The sequence below is a fragment of the Petromyzon marinus genome, chromosome 33 (genome assembly GCF_048934315.1).
Source record: "Petromyzon marinus isolate PM22_M1 ecotype Great Lakes invasive population chromosome 33, UKy_Petmar_22M1.pri1.0, whole genome shotgun sequence".
Lineage (NCBI taxonomy): Eukaryota > Metazoa > Chordata > Hyperoartia > Petromyzontiformes > Petromyzontidae > Petromyzon > Petromyzon marinus.
In genome coordinates, this window is record NC_133699.1 from 4,401,522 (window position 1) to 4,415,402 (window position 13,881).

Here is a 13,881-nt window from a genome sequence, read left to right on the forward strand (position 1 = left end):
ACGCGGTGCGTGATCCGTACACACGCGTACTTAATACGCACACACGCAAAAACCACAAAGATCCCCCCTATAGCCTGTAAAATAATCTTGGGGCAAGTATGAAGGCCGGCACTGTGGCACACGAGGGGGGTGAGTGGCCAAGCACGACGCCCGGCCGCCTTTATCTCCCCAGTGGCGACGTTTACACACCGCACCAGGTACTCATTTAAGTAAACCTATAGGGGAGAGGCCGAGGACGGGGTTGGTAGCGCTAACCACTGCGCCACCGCTCGTCCCCCCCCTACCACACAGACACATCGCAGACAGACAAAAGACAAAGATCCCCCGTATAGCCTGTAACAGACTGTTGGGGCAAGTGCTGTTAGTGAGCACCTTTGAAGGCCGGCACGGGGGGTGGGTGGCCACTACCACGCCCGGCCGCCTTTGTCCCCTTAGTGGCGATGTGCACACATCCCACCATATATATGCATTTACGTTGAACTTCTTTCGCGCCGTACATAGCCAACCGTGCTAAATCGGTGGTGCTCGTTTGAGGCTTAGAGAAGGGAATCGAACGCGGATCGGCGGCTTTGTGTAGCGCAGCGCGCTGACCGCTACACTACCGCTACACCTACCACTGCGCACGCGCGCTACACACACGCATGCTACACACACACCTACACACACGCTACACACGCACGCTACACACACGCTACACACACGCATGCTACACACGCTACACACGCTATACACGCACGCTACACACGCACGCTACACACACACGCTACACACAAACGCTATACACACACGCACACGCTACACACACACGCTACACACACGCACACGCTACACACGCGCTACACACACGCTACACTCGCATGCCACACACACACACGCGCTACACACACGCACACGCTACACACACACGCTACGCACACGCTACACACGCATGCTACACACGCGCTAGACGCACACGCGCCTGAGTTGATATTCCCTAGCCACCCCACCCCCGCCATCAGTGGGAGTTCTAAGTGGAGTGGCGTGTCACCTGATTAATTACTATCCAGTTAAGGCGCAGACTTTTAATTCAGACCAGGGTCGAGAATTACGACTTAATCCCTGGGGGCGGCGGGGGAGCGACATCTGTGCTCAGAATTACTTTGAAGAGGTCATTGTCGCTTGCCGACCTTTACCTCTGTAAGCCCCTTTGATGGAAGGGGGGGGGGGGGTAGAGAGGGGTACTGTGGTAGCCTAAATTAACCCCTGGCACCTATCTGTGAACGAAGCGCGGTTTGTCGCGATTGTACGTTACATCACTTCGCCTTCGTCTTTCTTTAGTACAGCTTACGGTGTTGGATGCAGAGGCAACAGACTACAATTTCGCATGCAGGTGGTCAATCCCATATAACCGCGGCAGGAGCCAGAGGAGTGTGCCATCGCTGTGACGTCTCGTTCGTGTTTGTGGATCGGGGCATTGCGTGGTTATACGCTGCGTACGGTCTGTTCTGGATGACCACAGTCGCACACTGATGGAGAGTTTTTAATTTTATTCTTCAATTTGTGCATCAGGTATCCCCATCTGCTGCTATGGTTTCTACAGTGGATGCGCTTTAGGGTGGACCACGAGCTTCGTGAAAGATCCCATGGATCTTCGTTGCATCACCACTACGCGGGAACAGATAATAATAATAAAATATAAAATATTATACGAGTAGAGGACTCTTCGCTCTGCAACGGTAAATAAGAGACATCAGCTGTCATTGTGATGCTCTTCACACAACTCTCCTGCACTCGGGAGCTCGACGAGCAATCTGCCTTTTTGCGTAATTGTAAAAAAAAAGGACGAGATAATATTAGTTGCGATGTTTTTAAAAAATATATATTTTGAAGGATTTTAAATAATATTCTAGCGAAAGAAATACACCGATAGGAGCGCAAATTGGAGAGTTGGAGCGATGATAAACGTTCGTCTTCTGTATTAGTTGCTGCGATCTCTTCGGTGTCACGATGTCGGAAGAACGTCTCCTTCTTCCGCCGTTTCAACTCCAAGTCAATGTTCATTTATTCCACTAAAAAAAACTCGCGCAGCCAGTTTACCCAGCTAGCTTCGGTGGCAACGGCCCTCAGCAGCCACTCGCGGGCGTCGTCGTTATTGTAGGGGGGCGGGGTTAGAAAGGGAGCTCAGTCATGCAGCCAGCCAGCCAGGAGACGTTGCTCAAATGAGAATGGAGGAGTCCCTCATCTCGTGAGCCGACGTTGGACCGCACGTGCGTGACAATGCGTGGATAGGAGTCTATCCGGTATTGCTAACACCGAATGTCACCTGGCCGGCAGGGTTCTCCCTGGGCGACTTCCCATGGACGTGGGACGTTGCGGGGGGTGGGGGGGGGGTGCTGCGCCTGGCTGTAACTTTTGTGACGCTTGCTCCTTGTTTGTTGACGACGGAGGGAGGGATTTTGCGGCCACGTCATCGCGGTGGTCATCATCGTCGTCGTCGTCATCATCGTCATCATCACGGCCATTGTGAGCACGAGGTTTTGTTTAATCGAGTGCCTTACTGTAACTGGCGTACTTACACGTAAATATATACATAATTGAATAACTATAAACATATCCGTGGAAATGAATATCTATTCAATGCAGAAGCATCGAATTGAGTGCGTGTTTTTTTCTTTCTTGTGGAAAGTACTTTTGTAAAATATATATGTACAAACAAAATTGGATCATAATTTCACGCACAAGTGTCATCATGCTCGTGATTTAATCGAGAAGTGTCTCCACGCAACATGCAGGTACCACCATCATTACCACGCGAAACACGCTGCCTCGGTGAGTGTATTGCTGTGCAAGTTTTCGATTTTTTTTCCACAATTCATAAAAAAACGAAGGAAAAAAATCATCATCATCAATAGCAACAAATCGACAATCGGCATTTCACAAAGTGGCCATCATCTTCATGAACTCCGTGCTTTCTCTCTGCGCGTGTCCGCGCGTCTCTCTGTCCCTCTCCAATCTCGCTTCCCAGCCCCCCTCTCTAACCCCGTACCAACCCCCCCAACCCCCATACCTCACCATACCCCATCTCCACCATCCCTCCCCCCACCCGCCCCCTGTCCCGACGTACCCCCTCCCTCCCGACCACCCCGAAACTCTCGGGCGCTCTCCAACCCCCCAACGAACCGTTCTGCGTAAATATTATTGACCGTGAAGAATGGGCGCAAAGTGTCGAGAGCCCTGTCGCTCCTGTGTTAGCCACTGTCAATTGTGAATGGAGTAGCACGCCCCCCCCCCCCCCCCAACGCGTTGCCGTCCGTGGGAGCGAAGGGCGTTACCATTTATATTGCCCAAGTAGAGGGGGAGCGGTGGTGGGGAGGGATGGATGGGTTGTTGTTGTTGCTGAGGGCGTGCAGGCGGGCGGGCGAACACACACAAGCCGTGCCAAAGATCCCCTAGGTAGCCTTTAACAGACTGTTGGGGCGAGTACTGTCAGCGAGGCCGGCACGGCACGCGAGACGGCGCCACCCCCGTCCCCGCCCCCTTTGTCTCCCCGGTGCTGACGCTGGCGCACTGTGCTAGGCACGAATTTAAGACTGAGTCGACCTTGGGGAAGCCCAGCTACGGTGCGCATATTTCCTCCGCTGTTATTGGTCGTGAGCGGAAATCAAACTCAGGTGGTAGGTAAACCCGTCCCGAGCAACACAGATAACACGCATTAATGCGCATATACAAGGTGCACGCGCGTGTGTGCGCGCGTGTGTTCATCTGAATCAGAGCCCCCTGTGTCATGTTGAACACGGACGTTCACGCGACGTAGAGCATCGATTAAAATCAACATACTGTATCTGAATTATTATGTGTGTGCACGTGTGTGCACGTGTTTGCGCACGTGTGCGTGCACGTGTGTGTGCACGCGTGTGTGCGTGTGTCCCAGCGGTAGTGTAGCGGTTAGCACGTTGCGCTACGAACCCGGCGACCTGAGCTCGATTGCCGCTCACGGCCAACACCGGTGATGATTATCAGAACCGGTCCTGGGCCTCCCCTAGGTAGACTCAGCCTACAATGAGTACCTGGTGTGGTGTGTGAACATCGCCGCTAGGGAGATAAAGGCGGCCGGGCGTGGTGTTGGCCACCGACCCCCTCGTGTGCCGTGCCGGCCTTCATAGGTGCTTGCTAACAGCACTTGCCCCAACAGTCTATTAATGCTATACGGGGGATCTTTGTCTTTGTGTCCCACGTACTCAGCCTGGGTCTACTCAAACGAGTACCTGGTGCGGTGTGTAGACATCGCCACTAGGGATACAAAGGCGGTCGGGGAGTGGTGCTTGCCATCAGCTCCCGCGTGCATCGTGCCGGCCCTCCACGCTTGTCGTCGCTTTACTTTTCAGGAACGCATCTACCGCGTTAAACGAGGACTTCCTGCCCTTGTTTGTCTCAGCAGGGGAACGTATTTGGTGACAGCAGTGGCTCTGTTACCTTACAGAGAGAGGAGCGGAGAAGCAGTTCTGGTTGTGGCACGGATGACGATTCACGGATCGGCGCGACTCTCTCACTCACGCGTGCAGCGTCTGTCAAGGAGCAAAACCCATCACGTCAACTCCGGTCTTCCACGTCAACTCCGGTCTTCCTGGCTGACCACCGGGCATAGACCCATCGATGAGCTTCTGCGGCCGTCTGGAACGCTCTTCCTTCCGACATTGGGAAGCCACTGCAGCTATGCACTCCTAAATCTAAATTGCAAACGAATTTCTTTAGAACTGATTTTTGTGTATTATATATTCATATTCTTAGTTTTTTCGGTAAAGTCACGAAAGCTTTAAATCAAAATTTGATTTTTGTGTGTTTAGTTTGTTGTCCTTCCCCCGCACCGGTTGGCTACGTACGGTGCGAACGAAGTTCAACACACGTACTGTCTATTATTCATGACATATATAAATATACTGTAATGTAGGTATATTCTCGCAGTGTCGTGTCTCCCAATGCAGCAGCAATAGCCTGTAGATATCTGTTGTGTATCCGTACAGGTTTAGCCTCGCTGTATGCGGTCGTAGACGCATGCCAATAGGAAAGCGCACAAATTGAAAACGTACGAGGAGCCAGCTGCCTCGCAAAGCAGGACACACAGTACACACACAGTACACACACAGTACACACACAGTACACACACACAGTACAGAGAAGAGTGCCCATGCAGTCCACACACAGTGCACATGCAGTACACACAGTACACACACAGTACACATATACTACACACACAGTACACACACAGTACACACACAGTACACGTGCAGTACACACACAGTACACACACAGTACACATATACTACACACACAGTGCACATGCAGTACACACACAGTACACACACAGTACACACACAGTACACGTGCAGTACACACACAGTACACATATACTACACACACAGTACACACACAGTACACATGCAGTACACACAGTACACACACAGTACACGTGCAGTACACACAGTACGCACACAGTACACACACAGTACACGTGCAGTACACACACAGTACACACACACTTAACATGTTCTATGTTGTATGTATGATTATGTTAAACTTATTTCGCACCGTACGCAGCTAACCGTGCTCATGCGAGGTGTGTGCTATAGTTACCGTGAGAGGTGGCTACCACACTCCTCGCACGCACTCCACAACCCTGCCCCTTGCGTTCGACTCCCGGTCATTGATCAAGTCAGCAGCAGCAAGCGGTGACTCTCCACAGCGTGACCCCGCGTCTCCGATACGCCCGCACCTCCGATGAGCACGGCTGGCTCCCTACGGGGTGCGAAATACGTTCAACACAATACGTTAAACGAGTAGCTGGCGCGTTGTGTGAATATCGGTAGTGGAAAGCCAAAGGCGGCCCGGCGTGTTGCTGGCCACCCACCCACTCGTGTGCCGTGCCGGCCTTCATAGGTGTTTGCGAACAGCACTTTCCGCAACAGCACATTAAAGCTATACGGGGGGATCATTGTATTTGTTTGTGGATGTATCTGCCAAGATAGGAGGAGTGTGTTGAGTCGATTATCCGTGTTAATCGTCGGCTGCACGCACAAGTGGAAAGGGGTCCATCAGCTTTCGTGCTTAAGGGCTTGCAGGCGCCTTACGCACTAACGCGCATCTATTTCCGCTCTTAATCGCTGACGTTGAGATTCTTGACCCCGGAGTGAAACCGCGAGTGTCCGTTGCGTTGAAGCGGTGAACCGCGCACCGCGCCAGCCGAATTCGATTCCCCACACCGCCCACTCCCTGAGCCTCCCCTAGATCGACTCGGCCGTAAATGAGTGCCGAGTTGCGGTGTGTGTAGAGAGAACGGCGTCGCAGGCTCGTGGCGCTGGCCCCCACTTGCCCCCAACCGCCTGTTCGAGGCTACACAGGGAATCTTTGTCTTTGTGTCTGTATGTATGTTGTGTGGTTACGAGAGTAAGAGTCGAGGGAGCGCAGTGGTGAACGCACTGCCCCCTGTAGTCTGTACGAATTCGGCTACCCGAGTTCGATTCCCAGCCGCGGTCCTGGTTCACAAAATAAACATTAACAGAGACAATGATCCCCCGTGTAGCCTTAACAGACTGTTGGGGCAAGGGCTGTTCGCGAGCACCTATGAAGGCTGGCACGGCACCACGAGGGGGTGGGTGGCCAGCACCACGCCCGGCCGCCTTTGTCTCCCTAGTGGCGATATTTACGACACCCGCACCAGGTACTCATTTAAGGCTGAGTCGACATAGGGGAGGGCCGGAACCGGCTCAGATGATCGTCAAAATAAACACGAAGCAGACATCCCACGTAGGCTGCTATCTGCGCGTGTGATTGCTGGGTTACAAATGTTTAAGATTCATACCTCGAAGTACATATGTTGTGTGTATATATATTGTGGGGAGCGGTAGCGTAGTGGTTAACGCACTGCGTTACGAACCCGGCCACCCGAGTTCAATTCCTGCTCACGGCCAAACACCAGTGAAGATTCTCTGAACCGGTCCTGGGCCTCCCCTAGGTCGACTCAGCCTCAATTGAGTACCTGGTGCGGTGTGTAAACATCGCCACTAGGGAGACAAAGGCGGCCGGGCGTGGTGTGTGCCACCCACCCCCTCGTGTGCCGTGATGGCCTTCATTGCTGCTGCTCGCTAACAGCACTTGCCCCAACAGTCTGTTAAGGGTACATGGGGAATATTTGTCTTTGTTGTTCATATACCGTGCTTTTATATGTTCAAACTGTATATATGTGTATATGTGCATGTATACGCGCCTATATTCTGTGTATGTTTCATTGTCTTGGGATTGTATGTAACTATGCGTGAATGATAGTTAAGTGTGCATTTGTATAAGTGCGTATTTGTATATGTTTGTGTTTATTCGTGTATATGTGCATGTATGATCTTGTATGTATTGTAGTGTGGATTCAATATAGCGAATACGTATTGCAATAATTTAAAAATACTGTGCATATCAGTGATATGTTTCCAGTTCCATCTGCAACAGCAACAGAGTAAAATCTGTCCGGGATAATATATTTAGAATAATGGAATACAAAGGAATTTGAGATTGTATTATTTGGGTCTATCGGTGAGGTCACGTAGATAGGTTCAAATTAATAAAAAATAAAATAAATCAAAAACTACGACGTTTCGATCACAACGCAAGGGATCGTCATCAGGAGGAAAAAAGAGTGGGAGACTGTTTTAAAGGTTTAAAATGTGTGTAGCCCAAGGGTCATAAACGATGTTCATGGGAGAGATGACCATGTTAATGGAAGAGATTAGCATGTTAATGTGAGAGATTAGCATGTTAATGTGATAGATTAGCATGTTAATGTGAAAGATTAGCATGTTAATGTGAGAGGTTAGCATGTTAATGTGAGAGATTAGCATGTTAATGTGAGAGATTAGAATGTTAATGTGAGAGATTAGCATGTTAATGTGAGAGATAAGCATGTAAATGTGAGAGATGGGCATGTTAATGTGAAATATTAGCATGTTAATGTGAGAGATTAGCATGTTCATGTGAGAGATTAGAATGTTAATGCGAGAGATTAGCATGTTAATGTGAGAGATTAGCATGTTAATGTGAGAGATTAGCATGTTAATGTGAGAGATTAGCGTGTTAATGTGAGAGATTAGCATGTTAATGTGAAAGATTAGCATCTTAATGTGAGAGATTAGCATGTTAATGTGAAAGATTAGCATGTTAATGTGAGAGAATAGCATGTTAATGTGAGAGATTAGCATGTTAATGTGAGAGATTAGCATGTCATTGTGAGAGATTAGCATGTTAATGTGAGAGATTAGCATGTCATTGTGAGAGATTAGCATGTTAATGTGAGAGATTAGCATGTCATTGTGAGAGATTAGCATGTTAATGTGAGAGATTAGCATGTCATTGTGAGAGATTAGCATGTTAATGTGAGAGATAATCATGTTAATGTGAGAGATTTGCATGTTAATGTGAGAGGTTAGCATGTTAATGTGATAGATTAGCATGCAAATGGAAGATCGGAGAGCCGAAGCCACGGGGGAAATAAAAACAAACATCGGAAGGTGACAGGATGGGAACATCACAGCCAGTTATGACTTCTGGTTTATGACACCAACACAGCCACCGCTGTGCGCCGACCTCGACGTGTCGGCGGCTCTGCGATCTCCCATTAACATGCTAATCTCTCCCATTAACATGCTAATCACTCACATTAACATCACTAGCCCCGCCCACTTCGTTTATGACCCTTGGGCTACACACATTTTAAACCTTTAAAACAGCCTGCCTCAGCAGCTATCCCACTCTTTTGTCCTCCTGATGACGATCGCTTGAGTTGTGATCGAAACGTCGTAGTTTTTGGTTAATTTCATTTTTATCAATTCGAACCTATCCGCGTGACTTTACCGAAAGACCCAAAGAATATGAATTCCTGCAGTCACGAAAGCTTTAAGTCAAGATTTCATTTGAGACTGATTCCGAATATATAACATCACGAATATATGACATCACGAATGTATGATATCACAGATGTATGACATCACGGATATATGGCATCACGTATATATGACATCACGGATGTATGACATCACGTATATATGCCATCACGGATATATGACATCACGGATATGTGACATCACGAATCTATGACATCACGAATATATGACATCACGGATGTATGACATCACGTATATATGACATCACTTATATATGACATCACGGATATATGACATCAGGGATATGTGACATCACGGTAAATGTGGTCAGGTTCGGATATCTACTTTACCATTGATGATGTCAGCTTTGGCCAGGTATCGAACTCAGTTTACCAGCTTGACAGAATAGTGGATTAACCACGCCGGCCCCGCTACCCCATTAGACATTTCGGTGTCCCTGGTCCGGGATACGCAGGGTAGTGTGCTGACGACTGCACTGCCACTTCCTGATTTAGGTTAAATGCATTAAAAAAAATCACATTGTTGAAGGTTAAGAGTAACATATTCGTGACTCCTGATGTTTGCGTCGTTGCCCGGATGACGACGGAGCGTGTTCGTCTGCAAGGAAGAACCAACAATGAAACAGATTTGAGCATCTTCTTTGGTTCTTTCGGTAAAGTCACGTAGAATGAGAATAAAAATAATAAAATAAGACGATAAAATTCTCACGACGTTTTGGCCACAACACAAGCAGCCTTCATCAGGTGAAAGAACAGAACTGTCGGGGACGACAGTGCTTTAATGAGCGTTGTTAAGATTCGTAGCGTCTTTTAAGCTCGGTGAGAGGCGTGAAACGTCTTGACAAAGGAGTTTACGTATCAAAGCAGGTGAATATAGCATTGAAATAACTGAGGGATTAGCTTGTGACAGACATAGCTATGTTAAAGTCAAAGTTTACCTTTCAACAGTGGCATTTAGTATATGGACGCAAAAGGCCTCCAACTACCCAACTATCATACAGTAAACCGATCTGAAAAAACGAAGTCTATATTACATCAATATAATAAATGTACCCAATATATTCTTCAATAAGCTGAGCTATTAATCACAAAGCAACTGGGTATACACTACACTATATAATGAAAACCATATAGTAAGCCAATAAAAAAAACTAAAATATATACTACCACAATGTTATCAATAAACTCTATATACTCTCCAACCAGCTGAGCTACCAACAATAAGTCGCTATATATCACAATGCAATATGGCGAAAAATGGCGGGTTTCTTCCCCTCAACACCAGCACCATGGACAGCGAACGAGCCCCGTTCAGACGGACGAGTCAATCCATGCTCGGAACGGAGGAGGGGGGAGAGAAACAGCCACGATGCGCTGTTATACTCCATGTTATAAACCATACCATTAACCGTGGTGTGAGAGGTATTAAGAGGTAATGCCAGCGAAAGAGCTGCGGTCTGACGGTCACCGTAAAATACAATTAATTAAGAACCGGAATGGTTTAAAACATCTTTCCAATGGTTACTAAGCCAGAATCAATCTTCTCGGTTGAAATTATCTCTGTGCTTGTATATGTGGATGGCCTCGAACGAATCTCTCATGGTAGCCTGTTGGCTTGCAAAGAACCTCCGTCTTGGAGAAGTCGATATCATGTGAACCCACTGAATTATAACGGTGATCTGCCACGGCAGAAGGGTTTGTCCTACCGTGTTTCAAGTCTGCTTTATGTTCGCGGATGCGGTCTGAGATATGTCGTTTGGTTTCTCCAATGTAGTTGCTACCACAGAGGCACTTTAGTTTGTAAACGCCCGGGTACTGTATGTCTGGAACAGCATCTTTTACAGATGGAACCAGATCACGGATTTTATGTACTGTGTTGAATCGGACCTGGATTTTGTGTTTATTCAGGATTTTGGAGATCTATTTAGTGACCCCTGCAATGTCGGGTAAGGTGATGGTTTTGAGTGGCTCCTCAAGAGGATCCTTCTTCATGACTGGAGTGATGGCTTTGCGGATTGTGTAGTCGGAGTAACCATTAGCCCTGAGAGCTTGGTGTACGTGCTTGAGTTCACTGACAATGGGTTCCTGGTCGGAAATGCATTGGGCTCTATGGTATAGAGTCTTAATGAGGGAGTTCTTCTGGGATGGATGGTGGTGGGAATCCGGTGTTAATTAAGCATCCGTATGGGTAGCTTTCCTGTACACAGAGTGGCTTATTAAACCATCAGGTCTCTTTTTATTTGGACATCCAAAAAAGGTAGCTTTCCATCTTTTTCGACTTCCATGGTAAATCTGATGGCTGGGTGTATGGAATTGATGTGGTCGAGGAATTGGTCTAGAGCAGGCCAGCCATGTGGCCAGATGACAAAAACATACCAGTTAATGATATCATTGCCCAAGTAGACGTGGCTCTCAAGGGCCTGGGTCACATCGCTGCAGACGTAGCAAGATCTGAAATCGCTGCAACCCTCAAAAACGCTAAGATGCCAGCTAGCAACCTCAGCAAAGATGAGCGTTTTGAATTATATAAATTAAAAAAGAGGGATGACATTGTCATCCTCTCAGCCGACAAAGGCAATGCTACTGTCATCATGGATAGAATAGAATATAACAACAAAATTCAAGAATTACTCAACGATGGCAGGTATACAAAAATAAAAAGAGATCGTATATATCATACAAACCAACAAAATCATTTCTGATTCAACTGCATTAATTGATCAAACCAAACAGTTCTCGTTGAAACCTTCTGCTGCCAGACCACCAAGATTATATGGCCTTCCAAAGATACATAAAGTAGATACACCCCTTCGTCCCGTCGTCTCGACTATCAACTCCCCCGCCTACAAACTGGCTCGTTTTCTGTCTGAAATCCTGCGGGCTTTCAATGGAAAAACCACCTCGCGGTACAAAATTCTACTCACCTGGTATCAACAATCACGGGCATTTCCCTGTCCCCAGACGACCTGCTTGTCAGTTTTGATGTAGTTTCCTTATTCACCAAAGTTCCTGTACCTGACACCATCACAATCATTGAAGACTTGGTTCATCAAGGACTAAACACTGAGGTACCCCCCCTGGTGAGACACTGCTTAACCAATACATACTTCACATGGAATGGAACTTTCTACAAACAAACTGAGGGCACTCCAATGGGCTCCCCCTATCTCCGGTTGTAGCTAACATTTTCATGTAGAAATTTGAGACTGACGCCATCCAGACTGCCACTCTGTGCCCAACCTTATGGAAGAGGTACGTGGATGACACTTTTGTTATCTGGCCACATAGCCGGCCTGCTTTAGACCAATGTCTCGACCACATCAATTCCATACACCCAGCCATCAGATTTACCATGGAGGTCGAAAAAGATGGCAAGCTACCCTTTTTGGATATCTTAATTAAAAGTAGGCCTGATGGTTCAATGAGCCACTCTGTCTACAGAAAAGCTACCCATACAGATGCTTACTTGAAACCGGATTCCCAACCACCATCCATCCCAGAAGAACTCCCTCATCAAGACTCTATACCATAGAGGCCAATGCATTTCCAACCAGGAACACATTGCCAGTGAACTCAAGCACGTACACCAGGCTCTCAGGGCTAATGGTTACTCCGACTACACAATCCGCAAAGCCATCACTCCAGTCATGAAGAAGGATCCTCTTGAGGAGCCACTCAAAACCATCACCTTACCCTACATTGCAGGGGTCACTAAAAAGATCTCCATAATCCTGAATAAACACAAGTTCCAGGTCCGATTCAACACAGTACATAAAATCCGTGATCTTGTTCCATTTGTAAAAGATGCTGTTCCAGACATACAGTACCCGGGCGTTTACAAACTAAAGTGCCTCTGTGGTAGCAACTACATTGGAGAAACCAAACGACATATCTCGGACCGCATCCGCGAACATAAAGCAGACTTGAAACACGGTAGGACGAACTCTTCTACCGTGGCAGATCACCGTTATAATTCAGTGGGTTCACATGACATCGACTTCTCCAAGACGGAGGTTCTTTGCAAGCCAACTGGCTACCATGAGAGATTCGTTCATGAGGCCATCCACATATACAAGCACAGAGACAATTTCAACCGAGAAGATGGATTCTGGCTTAGTAACCATTGGAAAGATGTTTTAAACCATTTCGGTTCTTAATTAATTGTATTTTACGGTGACCGTCAGACCGCAGCTCTTTCGCTGGCATTGCCTCTTAATACCTCTCACACCACGGTTAATGGTATGGTTTATAACATGGAGTACAACAGCGCATTGTGGCTGTTTCTCTCCTCCCTCCTCCGTTCCGAGCATGGATGGACTCGTCCGTCTGAACAGGGCTCGTTCGCTGTCCGTGGTGCTGACGTTGAGGGGAAGAAACCCGCCATTTTTCGCCATATGGCGTTGTGATATATAACGACGTATTGTTGTGTTGCTCAGCTGATTGCAGAGTATATAGAGTTTATTGATAACATTGTGGTAGTATATATTTTAGTTTTTTTATTGGCTTACTATATGGTTTTCATTATATAGTGTAGTGTATACCCAGTTGCTTTGTGATTAATAGCTCAGCTTATTGAAGAATATATTAGGTACATTTATTATATTGATGTAATATAGACTTAATTTTTTTCACATCGGTTTACTGTATGATAGTTGGGTAGTTGGAGGCCTTTAGCGTCCAAATACTAAATGCCTTTGTTGATAGGTAAACTTTGACTTTAACATAGCTATTTCTGTCACAAGCTAATACCTCAGCTATTTCAATGCTAAATTCTCCTGCTTTGATACGTAAACTCCTTTGTCAAGACGTTTCACGCCTCTCACCGAGCTTACAAAGACACTCATTTTATAGTGTGGTGTATACCCAGTTGCTTTGTGATGAATAGCCCAGCTTATTGAAGAATATATTAAGTACATTTATTATATTGATGTAATAAAGACCGGTTAATTGGGTACCGACGT